The sequence below is a fragment of the Copidosoma floridanum genome, unplaced genomic scaffold (assembly GCF_036245765.1).
Source record: "Copidosoma floridanum isolate Cflo_tuat_1 unplaced genomic scaffold, Cflo_Japanese_pri ptg000035l, whole genome shotgun sequence".
NCBI lineage: Eukaryota > Metazoa > Arthropoda > Insecta > Hymenoptera > Encyrtidae > Copidosoma > Copidosoma floridanum.
Genome location: NW_028321912.1, coordinates 619,088 through 638,625, shown reverse-complemented (window position 1 = coordinate 638,625; position 19,538 = coordinate 619,088). Strand labels below are relative to the sequence as shown.

At 32.2% G+C, this 19,538-nt stretch overlaps 1 protein-coding gene across 1 annotated transcript in view; it reads right to left on the bottom strand.

Annotated features, from left to right (window-relative positions):
- The window catches only part of LOC106645943 (neuropeptide Y receptor type 2-like), a 32,084-nt gene extending 12,816 nt beyond the window's left edge, over window positions 1-19,268 (bottom strand). The window contains exon 1 of the mRNA XM_023391602.2: window positions 18,928-19,268. The gene's annotated coding sequence lies outside the window, so the exon portion shown is untranslated. The remainder of the gene's footprint in view (window positions 1-18,927) is intronic.
- Between the last annotated feature and the right edge of the window lie 270 nt (window positions 19,269-19,538).

Below are 19,538 nucleotides of genomic sequence, written 5' to 3'. Positions count from 1 at the left end.
TATATGCTACTATAAAATAACTTTATATTGTATGTATATTATTCCATAAATCAATTAATAATCTTTTTACAATGTATTATTATTATTATTATTATTATTATTATTATTATTATTACTATTACAAAATAATTTAATAAAATATATCAGTATTTATTTCTTACCACACTAACGTTCAGAAAAACTAATGAACTATTTTTTTCCCACTACAAAATAAAAATCTCTATTAATTAGTTTCAAAATCCGTCAGTCCTATAATGTATATACGAGTTTAAATTTCCCAACCCACTTGCTCGTTGCATTAACCAAATTATTTTCCCCGCGTGTCCCCTGACTCTTGACTCTATACACGGAAAAAAAACCTACAGTAATTTTTATGATAAAATTACGGTAATCTCTCGATACCGTGAGATATCAAGAATTTAAAAAAAAAAAAAAACTATGCTGTTACGTACGAGAGGAAAAAAATTATAGTAATTGACGTGACGTCTCCGTAACTTTTCTCGTAGTTTCACGGTAAAAATCGCTGTAGTCATTTACTCCGCGTACGAAAGGTCACAGAGAGAAATAGAGAGAAGTGTATAGGTCGAGGCATCTATACATCACGTACACAGCGAACGAGAGATCGATAAGTGCGCCAGCAGAGCTGTCCTTATTCATACACAGCTTGAATGAAAAGAAAGACGAGGCCGAGATTTCGCAGCGGAGCTCTTTCCGCGGATAATGTCATGTATATATAGGTATATACCATCGCGTCGAAGGGTAAAAGACGCTGAAAATGGCGATGGGATGGGAGTACGATGCTTGCTGGGAGTTTTTTCATCCTGTATATCGACAGTGAATTGTAACTTTTTTTTTTTTTTTTCCAAGCGAGGGAGGACTAATTTTTTAAGATATAGCAAAAAATACAGTCGTCGTGGAAGATATGAACCGTAGATGTTCGTGTTTCTATGAAAACGTTTTTTTTTTTTTTTTTTTTTTTTTTTTTTTTTTTTTTTTTTTTTTTTTTAACAACAAACTGCACTTGTCGAGATACGAAAGTGTTTCGTTCCCCTTGAGTGGTGTATATTTGCCACCGAGTGAATAAAATAGGGGTTGGAATAGTAGATATTTAAGTGCAAAAATAGATAGAAAATTTAAAAACATTACTGATATGAGTAACTTTCAGAAAATTTTAGATATTTTTTTAAAAGAGTAGTAATACGGTGTACAAAATTTTTTTTGTATCTCAAGTATTAGTTGTTAGTTTTCGATAGTAGAATTTAAAAAATTTTTTAAGTACATGATATTGGCTTTTGGAGATTTCAAACTTTGTTATTCGATTTAAAATACTTCTAAAATGATATCCAAATGAGTATTTGCTATTTTGAGGAAATAATTTAATTAACAGCAACCAAATTATTTATTTTGGTCAGAAATAATTAGTTTCAGTAACAAGTTTTGATTTATAAGTTTAGAATGATTCTACAATTCTAGTTTGTTCAACTACACTGTGAGAAAAAGAATAATAAAAATTATAGAGAAATTCCAGCAAAAATTACCATTTTGCGCAGTAAATGGATTATAAGCTCACAAAAACGAGAAAAATTCATATTTAATTTGTAAAATCACGATTTTCATGTCTTTTTCTTAGTAATGGATAATTTTACGGTCTCACAAATGCTTTAAATTCTCGACTTATCGTATTATCCTTTGTGGATTGTATTTTAATTCATAACTCAACTTTCTTTAATTCGAGAGAAAAAGAAAAATTAAAACAGTTGTACAAAACAAAAGATGAATAAAGAATTTATAACGCCTCTTTTTCATTCCCAAATTGAATTTTTACATCGTACACCAGTAATTAAAAAAAATTTACATTTTTCTTTGGTAGAACGATTTTTTCGAAAATTTTACCAGCATTGTAAAATGCATCTGAAATGGAAGCATAAATACTTAGCTGATAATAATAATAATTAAAAAAAATAAAAATAATAATAATTTTAAAAACACATTAAAAGAGAGAACCTATGCAAAAAAATCGACGCGCCCGAATAGAGTGTACTGCTAAAAATCGTGTCACACCCGCGCAATATTCGAATCAACTCTCCTGGGAAAATTAGAATTATAACTCAAAACATTTCGCCACATCGGTGGCGTTTCAGACTTGCAAACCGAACTAATTTAATCTAAATTTCTGAGCACCAGTTTGCTTCCTGCTCTTAATAACATCCGTACATAACTGATACGAGAATGCGAGTATACCGTTTGCTTGATGGCACCGTGACACGCGCAAATGAAGAGATGCTTCGAATCGTGCGCAGTGGTTGATTAATGTACATTTTTTTTTTTTCTTTTATGTTTTAATAATATGGTAAATTAGTGAATGAAAATGACACTATCGAGTCTACCGATTTTGCGCACATTCCGTAAATCCAAGCATGTTAATCTGGATTCTACGTGATCACATAATTTGTTGTAGCAATATTAATGAGCTTTTAATAAACAATTAATAAATTACTTAATTAATTAAATTGCAATTAATAAATGCACTATTAGCTTTCAACCTGTTTTATTTAATTTTATTGGTAAAATATATATTTTTTTTTTGTTTGATACAAAATTATGTATATAACTTTAATCTTAATAAAAAAATACTCAATAAAAGTAAACTTTCGCAGCAAGTCGCTAAACATTATTGTTCAAAATTTTACAATAAGTTCAAGTATTTTACCAATTTTCAAAATCACATTTTACGTCCTCGTACTCTTTTTCATAAATCCAAAATGAAGAAGATGGGCACTCTACTAAGCCACTTGTGTTAATCGATTCCCAAAAAAAAGAGAAAAACAGTTTATTTTATCAAAAATAGTGGAAGTCTTCGTTAATGAACTATCGAACTGAAACTTAACAACGTCATGCAGCAATAAATTATTTAAAAAGCATAAAATTCAACTGCTTGCTTTAAATGTTTTTTTTTTTTAACACGTATGGACTGTTTGTTGTATACACTATTAAATATAAATCAACTTGTTACCAAAGACGGCGTAGCGATGATAAATTTCGCTCGACACATGGCAGTCTGATCGTATAGGTGGTTTACAAACTGATCACGAGCCAATTTACGTATTAATTACAACGTCGTAAGCTCACGATCGATCAATTGGTGGAATCAATCATCATCCAATCGCAAATGCATTATATCACCACTTAAACTTGTTTCAATTTTTTATTTACCCCGTTTAATAAAGTATTTTTATTACAATTTATTAAAATGTTATGTTTGTCAATAATTTTTATCATTAAGAAAATTGTTATTGATAAATATAATAAACAATAATAATATACTAATATACAGTTGTAATAGATATATTTGATAATAAATTTTTAAAAGTAAATAGTAGCATTAATAGTATAGTTAAAAATGTCTATGTATTTAAAGCGAATAGTGAAAATTGCAGTTTAATGTAAGTAATATGGGCTCTCCGACAAATAACTGAAACAATTTATTATCAATTATTCCATCAGCCTTACTCCATTGGGCAATTTTTTTCTTAAACGATTGCCACAAAAAGATTTTTATTTACAGCGCTCAGCATTGAGATAATCCTGTTACTATATTTATCAAACCGTATTAAAATTACCGCAAAATTTGTAAATTTATTACGTTGGTCATGTTCGTTGGGGTATCTTTTTTTTTTTCCACGTAATTAATCACGAGATAATTGATTTAAAAATTCATTGTTTTCTATCAGATATCAGATGCTTGTTTGAACACGGATCGGAGCTAAAGTTATACGGTAGTTGATGTTAAAATTTAATATTAATATTTTATTACATTAAAATTCTAATAAAAAAAAAAAAACAAAAGTCAATAACCCATTAAAAATCAACACTAAAAAAAAATAAATATTTCATTACATTATGATTCTAAAAATAAAACAAAAATCAAAAACACATAAGCAATTAATAATGAAAAAAAAAAAAATAATAAATCAATTTAATGTATCAAATAGTCAAGCAAAAGCGAAGAAAACCCGAGTAACACACTTGGATTCACAGCGCGCCACAGTACCCAACTTATCAGCCATCCATGCACCGCGTAAATTAAAAGAGAAAAAAAAAAAAATCCCACGGTCGCGCTATCGACGCGCGTGTCCTCAGCATCACGTACTTTAGTGATTCACGCGGAAGCGCCGCGAGCCCCTTCTTTTTCCCGTTATCGTCTTCCGGCTGATTTGAACCGGCGAATGAGGTTGCAATTTTTTTTTTTACGCACCGCGACAAAGGGGCGAGGGAGGGTGAAAAACGCTCGATGGATTGCAACGGGGCTGCGAAGCGTTAAAAAAAAAAAAAAATAAACAAAAAACAGACGCGCTAATGCGAGCACGCGACAATAGGCTGCGAAAATCTGCTCGATTCGTGTACGTGTGGGGGGGGGGGATCAAAAGAGACACGCGCGATCAATTTAACCTACATTCGACGCACCTGCGGATGCAGAGTAAGAGGCTGAGGAGATGAGCGATATTGTTTCGACTCTCCGGAGCGTGACTTTATTCTTTGTTGTGCGCGTTTTTTCATGAAATGTGGGGGGGAAAGAGAAATTGGCGGGAAAGGGGAAAAAGGTGGGGGGGGGGGAGAAAAGCGAAGCTGGAACCAGGGACGGTAGTACGTAATATTTTCTCGATGTTATCGAGCCAAAATAATCTAATAACCCGAAACAGGCTATGAATCTGTTTGATAAGCTCTACGCTGGCCAGTCTCATGCTGATTTTTAGGTAGTGCTTTTAGATTTAACGATTCAATATAAAAATCATACGAAGGTGGTCAACTACATGTAAAATTGTATATTTTAAATTTAAATTATTAAAAATCAAACACTAAAAATAAATTAAATTATTTAGTTTAAATATATATATATATATATATATATATATATATATATATATATATATATATATATACATTACTTCAAGCATAGGTAGTCTCTATGACCTTTGTTTTATAAGAGTATTTAGTTTTCGTATTAAATTAACATTTGTAAATTTCAAACGGCCAATTTCTTTAATTTTTAAACGTTTTAAAATTCTTTATCGCTTTACACGATCTAATGATTGCAATGACTTCATTATCCAACTTTCACGCTACTATACTACCCAAAGAGATACAAATTTTGCTAACATTGTTTTTCTTTCTGTATCATTATCATTAAACTAATTTTTGCAGTCTTTATCAAATTGCAATTCAAATGCCATTATAAATAAATTTTAATAGTGCAATGAATGAACAAGCAATTAATAATTAAATCATTTCAATATGAACGTAAGTGGTATGGAGTAGTCCAAAAATTTTGAAGTAAAAATATGTATGACACGTAATTTTATTTTATATTAACTTAAATTAAAAAAAAAAAAAGTTTTGCTTAACTATTTCCACTAATGCGACAAACAATAGCACTAAAGATCACTGTAAATGTTGTAAACTCATAATAATTCAATTATTTTTACAATTGTCAAAAAAATCTGTCAAAAAAATACACGTGATCTATTCCAACCAATCGAAATGGCTTCAGTCATGTGACAATCAATCATTGTCAGATAATTATATGGAATTCCATGAAAATATAATCATTTGCACTCTAGAACTTCCACACCAGTGTGATTCCGCCCCTGGCTGGAACGGCGGCTATTTTTAGGCCATCGGCGCTCAATAATAGAACGCTCGGGGCTTTAAAGTAGGAGAGCGTCTGATTGATACATACATACGTATATATTGGGGATGAGTGCAACTGTGTACGAGCACGTACACTTTATATTTAATCGACAGTGTTTTCTTCGATTTTTTTTTTTTTTTTCATATGGATAACTTTTTAAACAGCGCTTTGATTTCACAGTTTTATGGAATATTAAGAAACGTCCGCCTGTGCGCGTCGATTTGAGGGTTGCAACGTGAGAATGGCCAAGAGGAATAAATTTGTTTTTCATTCAACCGTAAAAGTTTTGAGGCCTCGGAAGGAGGAGAAGTGTTATGTATGTGCACGTATATCGGGAATCGATAATTCCTTAAGCGGACGCACGTGGAGGGAGAAACAGAGACGGTGGACCTCGGGTTGTTCGCTCGCATAAAGTTTAGGAAAGTATTTGAATTTTTTTTTTTTTTTTTTTTTAAAAGGTTGTGTTTGAAAGTTGTCGTTCATTACCACGTTCCTTCGATCCGTGATAAATGCGAGGGACAAAACAGCCTCACGTTTGTGTGAATAAGCTCCGCTTGGGTGCAAAATAAATAGTTAACATTTGCTATTATTAATAAATTTACATTTAATTAATTATGAAAAAGGGTAAATTACAAAACAATAAGCAACATTTGACGAATGATAATTCAAAGGGATTTTGGTATATTTAAAAGCAATTGCTCATATGAAATCTGCTATACTAAAATTAATTATTTAATTAATCTTAGTAATGATGAACCACATTCATGGACATCGTATTAATTGCCGGAAATCGCAAGCAGTATCATTCAACAATTATCAAATTTCTCGTGTATTATTGCGTCAATAATAGCAAACGCTAACTGTTTATTTTTGTGTTTGCATTGAGGTGAAGCGCAGTATGCTCATGCTGTTTTGTTCCGTATTCAGTTTTAACTGCATTAATTATAAAACAAATAATCAAAGTGAACGATTATTTTCTTTACAAATGTACTCCACTTTTCTACTTTTTTTTTTTTTTTTTTTTTTTTTTTAATAATATGTTAAGTAAAAGTAATGCAATACATATTTTGAAGAAAAACAAAAAATGTTGGAAAAAAGTATTTTTTTTGTTTTTCAAAGTCTTATTTAAATATTTTTTATTAATGATATTAAATGAACTTAGCAATACTTACATGTCATGCTCAAAACACAAAATCCCGTATTGCTAAGTTAATTTACTTTAGGACAATGGAGCCAGCATTGAAAGGAGATTCTCAATGAAATTTTACATTGCTACGTTTAAAAATCTGTAAAAATAATACATCGCCCAAATAATATATGTTCTCGACTGTAAAATCCAAGTATGTTTAAGTACACGTTCAAAGCGTACAATTAAAATTTCTATTTTTCATAAAATGCATCATAGTAGTCTTGATAAAAGTTTTAAGGAAAACCAAATGGATGCTTCGTAAACTATTTCACCTACTCTATCAAACTAAACTATTTTTTTCGTTAACGACTGATATAAGACGGCTGTAGAGAGTACAACATTTCTGTCATAGATTTTAAACATTTAATCTGCATGTTAAATCTATGACAGCCAAGTTTTTTCATTCCACAGCTTTCCTACATTGATTTTTCCCATTCAAAATTGTCCAATTTAATGGAACTAGTTAACCACTTGGTGAACCATACTTTTTATTGTCCTTAAAATTCTTATCCACGCCACCACGATGTATTTCATAAAAAACAAAAAAAATATCAACTGTACACTTTAAACGTGTAGTAGTTTAAAATACACTTAAATCTACAGTTGAACCACACAGTTTTCAGCGTAAATTATTTTTCACCGCTGCATACGACGTACTTGTTTGAGCGTGTCCCTGCACTGTCAGTCAGTCAAGCTTTTCAAACTATATAATGTAACGGCAAACGTGATATTGAGCGGATCAGGTTCACGGCGCCCCGATAGCGTATGTACAGCGCAAAGGCGGATCGGATGTACCAAAGGAGGTAAGTTATACATATATAGATTGGTGCACGTACACCATCAAGCCGAAATCCACCGTAAGACGCAACCACTTGTCAAACGCACTTCTGGCTCAAAGGAAGACCGGATCATCCGATTATCCGAGGAGGAGCACACGGCGAAGCCCATCACGTATTTTTCATACTTTTTTTTTTTTTTTAAATATACACCCTTTATTTTCCTTAATTGCGACCCACGGGAGGATAAAAGATGAATCATCAACGCGTCGCGAGGAAAGTATTCGCCTCTTCCGCCGAGAGACACTTTCCGCCCCGAAAGTTCACCACGTGCGCGTCAGCGATTTCAAAAGTCTGTCGCCGCTCGAGCCGCAAAACCACGACGAGATTTCGAATGAGGAATTTCATTTCGGAAGCTGTACTTTGCATTCCTCGGCCAAATCAATGGTAAGTGTATGTTTTCGGCTGCTCGAGTTTCTTCAACGTGTTTATTGGGATTTATATATATATACGTTCCGCCTGATTACCATGTTTGTTTTTCAAGTGAATTTTCCATGTAATTAAAATGTGGCGCTCGGTTACATTTTTTATCAAATTTAGGCGTGACTCAAGGCTAAGATGATACTAATTTCGTTTTTTAGGCACGACTTTTTTCACCAGCGCAAAAAGTGTAACCACAATTTATGTAAATAAATGTAAATCGATTACCTTGAAAAGTTTATATCCGATTGGGCTCAAATTTGGTTTGTAGCTTTAATATTTATACCCCCAGGGTACGGGTCAGTTGTAAATCCAGAACATTTAGTCAAAGGGAAAAATGTCACCAGCCCCAAGATTGTATGACTCCAAGAAAATGAAATCAGCGTATTTTTCGTTTAACTTTTTAAGTTTATTTTTTTTAGGTCCATATAATTATACAGTCGAGAAAAAAGTGTAGATTTAAAAGAAATTAAACTTTTGATCACTTAGATTTAAAAAAAAAGTATTTTTATGCCTTTATAGCCAAAAAAATGATTTCTTACAGAAAATTAGTTTACATGTTCCTTATAACTTTTTAAAATTTAACTGCACACATGCGGCATATTAATAGTTAACATGCCATATTTAATACTTTTAGTACTCTAATATGATTAAAACAACATATTATGCAATGACAATACAACAAGATTACGTGCAGTCCTCTATTATGCGTAATAAAAATGTAAACGAAGTTCACAATTTATCAGTTAAAATATTATTTTTATCATGGAAAAATGTTGGAATGAAACTATTGATATTTTAACTATTACAATACGTATGGTTTTGGGATACATATTATACGTAAGTTAATAGTTAACATATAAAGTTAATTACAAACAAATCCTTCTCTCAGTGATGATGGTCTAGAAGAGGCCAAGAGGCCCTTTGCTGATCACAGCATAAAGTTGACATTTTAATTTTTATTTCAAAGTTGTAAGTACAAAAGTTGTAGATCTTTAAAAAATACAAACTTTCCACGTTTTTATGTATCTTTTGACAACTTTTTTTATGCTCAGAAAATTGAAGAGTATAGTACTTCAATAAAAAAAAAAAAAAAACAGTTCTTTCATTACAACTTATGTTTCAGATTTATGTGGGGTCGAGAAAGGTTGTAGATCTTGTTGTTCTACGTTTTTTCAATACATATTTGTATCTACAATGTAACTATCATAGGCTAAATAAAGATAATCAACAAAAATAGTAAAGAGCTAATGCAATAGTATCAATAATAGTAAATTAAAATCATTTTCAAAAATTTGTTCGAATATGGTTATTCTTTTGGCTTTGATAAAAAATCCTGGGATGTAAAAATTTACTTGTTTATTTTCAAAGTAGGTACACGCTGTTGATTAGAAACATTTGATCGATTTATCATTGCCGAAGGCTTTCTTAAAGAGGTCGAAAGATAGTGATCCATCTTATCGGTACATGGAGCTCTTTTATTTTCATTGAAAGAACAGTTTTTATTTTTTTTTTTGGTTGTACGCCTGTCGAAAATAAACCGAGGGAATAATAAAAATAATAGAGAAATTCCAGCAAAAATTATCATTTCGCCCAGTAAATTGGATGCAAGCTGGCAAAAAAAAAAATTATTATTTTTAATAGTAAAGATTATTGTTTTATCAGTAAAAATTATAGTTAGAATAGTAAACCTTAAAAGGATCGGTTGATAAATTTTACTTTTCCGCATGGAAATTTTTACTGTTTCTTACACAGATAGTTGGCCAAGTGTATAAATAAATTGTTTTTCGGCACAGTATATTTTTAGGTAGCTCATAATTTTTTTTCAAACAAAGCACAAGTGTTTGTGTCAGTTTCCAAATTCGAGACTGCAATAATAATAATAAAATAAACAAATAAATAAATGTATTTTTCTAGTAAGGTATTGATTTGCATCTCTACGGTCAGCATTTGCATTCCCCGTAATCTTTACGACGAAGTTAGACATTACTTTGTTCAAACATTTTTAACCTTGACGTTTTCTCGGATGAAAAATATTACTTTCAAGCTTGAAGAAAAAAAAAAAACTGAAATTAAATATCCCTCCATCCCTTCAACGCGGGTGTTTGGTTACTTCTGTAAACGAGAACTTACGGAGGGGAAAAAAAATTTAATTTCAGACCTCAAGAGTACGAGGCGTCACTCAGGTGTGATGATAATAATTATAAATTAAGACGATAACAATAAAAATAATAACAACAACAAAATTTCAGTAAAAATGAGAATCTGTAGTTTTTTTCTTAGTGTACTTGGCTATTTTATTTTGTTGTATTTTTCTTATTTTTTTTTTTTTTTTTAACGAGCATCACAAATTCGCGATTGCATCTGCATATTGAATTTATGTGTGAAATACTTCACCACTGCACCGAGTTAACGTCGTTAGATTCCGTAGGTAAAATTGAAACGCAAGATTTGTTTGTGAATCATCGTCATCATCATCCGAACAGTCTATTTAGGAATGTCTGCGCGAGATCCCTCGTAAACGTATACAGTACACAAGCCCCGGCAATAGTGGTATGGCAACCCGAGAGCGCTGTATGTGTCACTCTCGTAAGTAATGAAAAAAAATTTTGCCGTGTGCTCTCGTTCGTCAAAATATTGTTCCGAGCGCGTATCCAAATATTTCATTTCACCGAGGGTATACTTATCCGTGTTTGTCGCACGACTTCTTGATTACGCTCTCAACTTTTTTTTTTTTTTTTTTTTTTTTTTTCGTTGTGTGCTCTCTACGGTGTGGAATAAAAAAAAATCAATACGCTCTTTTATTTATAAACAGAATAGTAAAAAATAACTTTTCGTTCTACGTACGCGCGAGAGAAAAAAGCAGTAGTTAACGATGCGAATTTTTTTTTTTTTTATAACAAAATGTTCCAATGGCCATCTCCACTTTTAATAATTATGTGAATCAGGGTAAAAAAAATTTGTCCTAAGTTAATTACTGAAAGCGTATTTTTATGATTTTACTATTGATTTTTTGGTCATTATTTTAATCCATAGTGAAACAAAATAATAAGTAGTCCATGGTACTAAAAAAGTTATAATTTTTAATTTTCAAGTAATATAATTGTTCACGCCACGTTTCATTTCTCGTAGGAAAAAATGTTTTTAGCTAATCTCTAAGCTAAAGTGTCTCACCGCGTGTACACACAAGATTTATTTTCGACCGATTAACTTACGATTTGTATGGATTTGGTTCTCATCTACGTGTTCATATTAATAATTTTCTCAACAAAATTTATAGGTACGTATCTATAAAGAGTAAAACTGGTACCTACGAACCGAGTATCCGCAAATAAACCCACAGAAATGCGAGTTGGAAAAAAAAGGGCGTGATAATTTATGATTATTTTTTATTTTACCAAAAACCAACTTCTCAATGTAAGAGAGGCTAATCTATGTAAATGACAAAGCACGCGACAGCGACAAAAGTAAAATCCGTCCTCCAATGGAGAATCCCATTGCCGAGCGTATAATACAGTATAATATATATATAGGTGATGCGTCGGATAGGAGCTGAGCTCAACTATCCGCGCGAAACTTCCAATTTAATTGCCTGGATGAGGGAGAGGGGACTTTAAAGTCCGTTAGTTAATTGGGCGACTGAATATTGGACCACCGTGCTATATGTATGTATAGCACGTGCACGCCGGCTGCGCGAAACGGCGCGTTCGCAGTTCCTGGTGATGAATTGCTCGAGACGTAACGTTGATCGTGCGCGTTTTTTTTTTTTTTCCTCCCAAGCTTCAAATTAATTACTTGAATTTTATCGTGTTCTAAGGGTTTTTTTTTTTTTGAGGAGGTATTTGGAAAACAGCTCTTGTGGTTGCATACGCACCGAGCAACCCAATTCTTTGAATCAAAGGAAATTTCTTTACCCTCGTTAAATATCTTCGTATGAATGAAAAAGTATAAGTTTATTAAAAGTAATGTTTTATTAAATTAAGTTTTTTTTTCTTTTTTAATGACGAATTTCTTGTTCAGTTGTATGAAATTTCTTTTTTGGATCGACTAAATGTTTGTTAAGTAAAAAAAAATACTTAGCGGAATGAGGGTGAATAAGTTTTCTTTGATTCAAAGAATTGGGTGGCTCAAAATGCGAAAAATCTCTCAAACAGTGATGGGTTAGTAAGATTTGGGGATCTGTACGTGGTGTTTGGAATATTGTTTCTATATATTGAACAAAAGAAGCTCTCTCACACGAAAATGACTAGTTTACTGAGAAACGTACTTTTTCAAATATTCGAGAAAAAATTTACTAGAATAGTTCTAAATAAATGATCTGTTAGTATAATACAACGTTTTGTTGATTTAAAAAATATTTACTATTTAAAAAGTATCTTGTTCGCGTCAAGAGAGTATTCATTTGGGATTTTTTTTTATAAGCTTAAATGTTCAAAAGCAAAATAAAAAAAATTTGTTTTAATTTTTAACGATTTTAAAAATGATTTCATTCGGTACGTAATAAAAAATTGTATGTCTGATGAGCTCTTTCTTTTATTTCATAATAATGATTTGTTTAATATTATTATAATGTTGATTTTAAAAATTCATAAAATAGTAATTCACTCGTATACAGCCTATGCTTGTTACACATCTCTGTAGGGACAAAAAATAATTTCAATGTTCTTATTATTTTTCAACATAGGTTCAAAACTTGTGGACATTCCAGTTGATGTGAAGTTTATTTAATAGCTTCTTTTTACATAAATGTTGTTTAATCTTGATCTTAAGCTTTCATTACCACATATACAGTTATTTTACTAGATTTTTGATTTCTGAATTAATGTTGCACATATAGCGTAAACTCAATAATACTTTCTCCAGTTCAAATATATGCCTATGATTGAAAAAAATTAATTAATACCAGCCTCTAACCGCAAAACACACAAAAAAATGTCCAAATTAATATTTATCAATTATATAAACGCTAGAATTAACACCTCGCTTTAACAACATTGTATTTTATAATATTGTTTGGAAAAAGAAACAGTACATTCTATTTAAAAAATATTTATAATGAAAAAGTCAAATTTTCATACGCATTAAGAAAACATTTTGTAATTTGCTTTTAATCACGTTATTCTACATAAGTATTACACAATCAAATTTTTTTTCATCTTTCCATAAACCAAAGTTGATTTAAAAAATATCAAAAACGAGGTAATAATGATTTCTTAGAATTTATTTGACTTTACATGAAAATTTTGATTTCTCAATTAAGTTCGACGTGCATGTAGGCAATTTATACCAGAAAGTCACGCCCATTATGGTCAATACCAACTTCACGTTCTAACGATTAACATTAAACGTGTGTTCAGGTAAGATAACAATTATTCAAAATCGCTGACGTAATTCTAAGGCGTGTAAAATAAAATACATTGATTCTCGGGAGTTTACTCTTATCACACAACATACGTATTTATTTTTGTATCTTTATTTGAAAAAAGCCAAATATGATGTGTTTATTTGTCATCAGTGAATTTGTAAATAAGAAAGTTTTTTCAAAGAATTAAAGTCTTATCGAACAGTAGGCCACGCAGTAATTAAAACGGATACTATTCGGAGATGTGACTAATGCTTGCACGAGTGTCGCGTGGATATTGTTTTATTTTTCATCTAAATGACCAGTAGAAACATTATATCGTTATCTTTGAAGATTTTAAGTTCTCCGATAGCCTTATACGTCCTCGTAAAAAAAAAAAAAAAAAAGAAAAAAAGAAAAAAGAAAAAAAGAAGCGCGATACATCAAATTACAGTTGAATGAAAAAAATTGCCCCAACCCGCAGTTGTAATTACCATCAATTGCAACAACGAGATATCATTTCGTGCACGGCGCATCGGCCGCGGAATCACAAAACGAAGCTCATTAAAACTCCTCTCCTTTAAAGTCGACCGCCTCGCAAATGTATACACACATCACATAAGATACATATACAATCGAGCACTGGAGCACTCTGTCTCTCCACCAAGGCTGCCTCCTATAATAACAAGGGCGTGTAAACTGTATACGCACATGTATATCTACCAAAGGTTGACGCGCACATGAGCTTAGAGGAAAATCCAACGAGAGTAATTTTTTGTCCTCGCAGTGACTGAATGTATTATTTTATACGTAGTTAGATGAAGGACGTCGGATGCTTTTGCCGTGGAGTTACGCTCGGGTTTTCATTTTAGGGCGCGAAAAATGCACGTTTCAAGAGTATTCATCATAACACTTGATTGAAAAAAAAAAGGTTTCATTTTAGCGCGAATTCAAGGGTTTCAGCGTAGAAGGGCGTGTAATCAACATAAAAAAATACTCATTCATCGACAAAATTTGTGTTCCGTAAGTTTTGACTTTGGGTTTTGGCGGATTATCGATTATATCGAGGGTACCAAGTTTTAAAGTAGTAAAGGTACGCGTATGGGCAGACAATACATTTTGTATATAATACCGTGTCTTGGCTTTTCGGTGTAAATAAATTTGTTCCTCAAACAATGTAATTGTTCAGTTGCCAATGTTACGAGATCGCAAATTGCAAAACTTGCATAATAGCCGGCATTGATGACGTGACGCTATTCAACGATGCGTTTGGGAAATGATCCGTTTTTATGTACGCGTGCATGGATTTATGCCTAAGATAAACTCGTGAAACGCTCGAATGTGCAATGATTATTTAGGAAACTTTTCCATCAAAATGACACATTGAGCTGTCATGCTGTGAAAATGTAAAACATTTTTTCTTTACCAACTGAGCCACTACACATTCTTAATTTTGCAAAAATCACAATTGTTTAATTACTTATTAAACGAATTGCAGGAGTATCCATAGATTTTGTGTAAAAGCTAGTGTACAATTACTATTAGTCGAAGCTCTCTTCTAAGATTATGAAAATGTTGTACGGTAAATAAACAAAATTTCTCCTTTACCGACCAAGCCACAAAATCTCCTTAATTTTGCAAAAATCACAATTGTTTAATTACTTATTAAACGAATTGCAGGCGTATCCATAGAATTTGTGTAAAAGCTAGTGTACAAATACTATTAGTCGAAGCTCTCTTCTAAGATTATGAAGATGTTGTACGGTAAATAAACAAAATTTCCTCTTTACCGACCAAGCCACAAAATCTCCTTAATTTAGTAAAAATCAGTTTTCTTTTCTCCCACTAAGTTTGTCACTCGTAAAGAAACGCAAAGAAAAACTCGTCGAAGAGCTCAAACAATTAAGCGACTCGGCTGTTATCCCGTGACTGATAAAACATAATTAGCTCCGCGTCTCGTCACAAATGAAACGTACACGCGCATACGCGCGCGCCCGACAAAATAGCCTCCGACTTTTAGAATTCGAGGAGCAACCTACATTCAGTCGCTCCTCAGTGCGCTGGAAGAGAAAGAGAAAGATGTAGGTATCTGTTGATGGGTGCTTTCGCGCGATATAGGGTAATGCTGACGAGCGGTACGATTTTGCCATCTACGTGCCCATTATATGCGTGGACACAATGTTGCTTTTGATGATTCGGTGACGTTTTCCAGTAGAGTGAAATTTTCGAAGGGGCGCATTGAATTTGCGTTCATGCGATGGACGGGGATTGGGTTGTCGGCTTTTACATTTATTTTCTACCTCTCGGGTAATGTATAATGTTTTTGGCTCGAGAATAAGGTGATTATCACTTGTGGAAAATATTGGAATTTAATTAAATATTTAAGACCTAATTTGCGTACCAAATTTAATAAAATTGTAACGTGATTGTTCCTGGAAAATGGTGGGAACATTTTTTAAACTAATTTCAAGAGATAGGTGCCATTAACGTTATTTTATAGATTTTTAAACCAGTCCAAATGTAATTCTTTCAACGAAATAATGCCTTATTATCTTCTGGAATTTTTTGTCTCTTCACTATTTGTAATATATATTATTTTATAAGTGTTATTGGTATCTACCTGAAATTATCGCTATGCCATAAAGTTTTTATTGCATATTATAAGATATGTTAAAAAAAAAAAATCACATTTCATGGGACTGAATGATTTTTTAATTAATAATTAAGTGAAAAAATATTAATATTTTTTTACAGATATGGAAATGTATTTGGTATTATAAAATACTCAAGTATCTATAATAACTACTGTTTTGAGTCCTCGAAAAATTTATTCTGTATTTCAAGTACTAAAAAAATTGAAAAAATTGATATAAATACAGTACTTTTAAGTGCAAATTTTCAATCATAGCAATTGCAATACAATATTTATAAATATATCATCAAATACATATTAAATACCTCATTTAACATTTTTTTTTCAAACAAGTATGAACTAAATACTTCTGTGAGGTTTTCCTTGCAACATATACATCGCCTATCTACAGTAAGACATACAGAGAAAATTACACAAAAGTATTTAGTTCATGCTTATATTAAAAAATATGTACATAATGTAGGCACTTATTTACAAATACTGTAATCAAGTACAGCATTTATATATACGCATTTGCAATCTAAAAATGTAATTTTTCTTTCAAATTAAGTATTTCGAAGCACCTTATTTGATTTCGTATTTGAGTATTTAAATATTTATTTTTCCCCATCCCTGGTTTTCAAGAATTTTAAATTTGGATCTCATTTAAGCCCTTTGTCGTTGCACATTTTTTTAAATTTAACAAACTTTTTTTCAAAAAGCACGCAATTTTTCAGCATTTTCATTTTTGTCGATGAAATAAACAAAAAAGCTTACCAATGAAAATTACAATGAATCAAGAGGGATCTTATTCTTTTTTTTTTTTTTTTATTCTTTTTTTTTTTTTTATTTAAAGTTAATCCACGAAAAATCACATTCAACTCGAGCTAAATCAAGAGTCGGGGGAGATACTATGTGTGTTTACAGCTTAAGCGAATCCCCGCGCAGCGCGAAAGACAATTAAAAGTTACGAAACTCGCGAGCCCACGCGGAAGCTTCGTGTGCTTTTCGCGATTGTTCCGGTGTTATGATTTCACGGATCCAAAAGCCCCCCTCTCTCCCCCTCCTTTTAGTTTTATTCGGAAAAACGCGCATTTTCAAATCACCGTTTCCAACGAACCAATTTTAATTACCTGCTTTTTTTGACATTACCGTGTGATTAAAAAAAAAATTTATATATTTAGTAGAACTGAGTTTGTTACAATAGGATAAGGCATGTGTGCATTGTAAAAGAGGCGAGTGATAAATATTCTAGGAAAAAATTAAAATGGCTCGTTAAAGAATGTTACTCAATACGTCTGAGTCGAGGTTTGAGTCAGTTACAGTAGGATAATATAACAACCACCACATTGTGCTGTTATTGTTCACGACCGTAACTCAAGCAAGTCGATAAGAATTGCGTAGGATAAAATAAAATTCTGTTTTATTTTCACGCGCGAACGATGTATGCATCGACTCTGCCGCTGTCAATGAAGGCGAAATTGCAAATAAACGCACGTGGGGAGGAGAGTCGTATTCCCTCGATCGGATGCCATCGAGTCAATTAAACGCTCGTACAATATATATATATATTTTTGTTTTTTTTTTGTTTTTTGCTTCGTACAAAAACAACAATTGATTTTTGTTGATTTAACATACTTAGATGTAATTACGAAGAGAAAGTCGAGAGCTTTTGCAAATTGTAATTGAAAATTTTTGTTGAGAGCAAACAGACACGAAAGCGTATCCGAGCACGCGAATATCCAATTCATTTCTCCGGGCCGAGTTTTAAGCGCTTCTTGAACGCTTTATTTCCCGTGTATACAACTTACAAATACCTTACGTGCGATCTTTTAAGTTAACGAGATCCGGTTGGAGTGTAACGTCAGTTTTCGAAGCGTCTCTTTGGTCAGTTGTATTTATACAAAGAGGATATAAATTTAAAAGTAAAACGTATAATCTTCCCTTGAATACGTTTTTCACTTTTTACTCGCTTTGCGATAGCCAGACTTGGGTAATGGATGTTTTTTTTTTTTTTTCAAATTCTCTGGGGTGCAATTTTTATTTGGTCATACAATATATTCTTACTTTGGGGTAAAAAACTCTTTTTTTTTTTTACTGCTTATAACGTAGCACTTGATAGTTTCTTCTAGACCCAAAATAATGTACTAGATGTTTCAAAGGGAAATTAACTTTAAATACGTACTGAGATTTTTTTTAGTACGCAAAAATAAACTCGATTCTCTAAAAATACATCACACTATTTTAGCTAGAAAAATTTTTCTAAGAATAGGATTGCCAGTGGCGAAAAAAAAAATCACCAACAAAAGTGATGCAACGATTAAAAATAAATAATAATAATAAACAACAGTAATAATTTAAAAAAAGAAATAAGTGTCAAAGTGGTTTTATTATAATATTTTTTTAAATAAACTTGCTCCTCTAAATATATTTTGTATTATTTTTTGCTGGAAAATTTTCCCTTGGGAGTAAAAATTAATGAACTACCAGCAAATGTGTTGCATCAATTATTTTTATAAAAAATAATCTAATAAGTGTCAACGTATTTAAAAAAAAAGGCTGAAACATTTTTATTAAAATACATTTGATAATAAAGTCGATTCTCTTAGAATACATCGTACTATTTTTTTGTAAGATTTGTTGAAAATTTTATGGTAAAAATATCATGTTACATTTTTAGAAAAAAAAAAAAATCTATAGCATTTAAAAATCCACGTAAAAATCGTAACCAAGTTCAACGATGATTCAAACTTGAGTCACATATAAAATACCCAAGAAAAGAAGTAAGACCAAGTCTTTTGGTCGAACTTTCGTGCTTACCTCCTTTCCAGCCATCATCCGCGGGTCGCGCTCTTCTCCCTCCCGCACCAAATTTCCAATCGATAGAGCATTTATGGTATACTTATAGTGGGTACACACGTGTGTGACCACGCCGTCGTCGCATCACTTGCAATTAACACGTACGTGCGAACCACCTGTTGGCCATCCGAACCCCGACTCTGGGACGAAAATCAACCCCGCACCATCGGATGCACCTCAGGTGTACCCGAACCACCAACGACCCGATTACTCATTACCCCAATTGGAGATATTAAAAAACAATCCACTCGCAGTCCTCAATAGCAACAGGCTCGTAAAATTTACCTCCCAATAGACATCGAACAAATTGTTTTTTTTTTTTTTTTTGTTTTTTTTTCCAAATGAAATTGACACTCCGCTCGAGCCAAGAGTTAAAGTGACACTGGCGTTCCCTCCTCGCACGACTCCCAGCCAAAGCCTCCCTCCCCCTCGAATCGCCTTCCCACACGCCCGTCCCTCCCACCTCCGAGCGCCAACTGCACGGCTTTCCAGTTCCGTACCCTTTCCCTGTATATATATTTTGAACCTTCTCTGTGTTGTATATATATTCCGCGAGTGATGTACATATAATG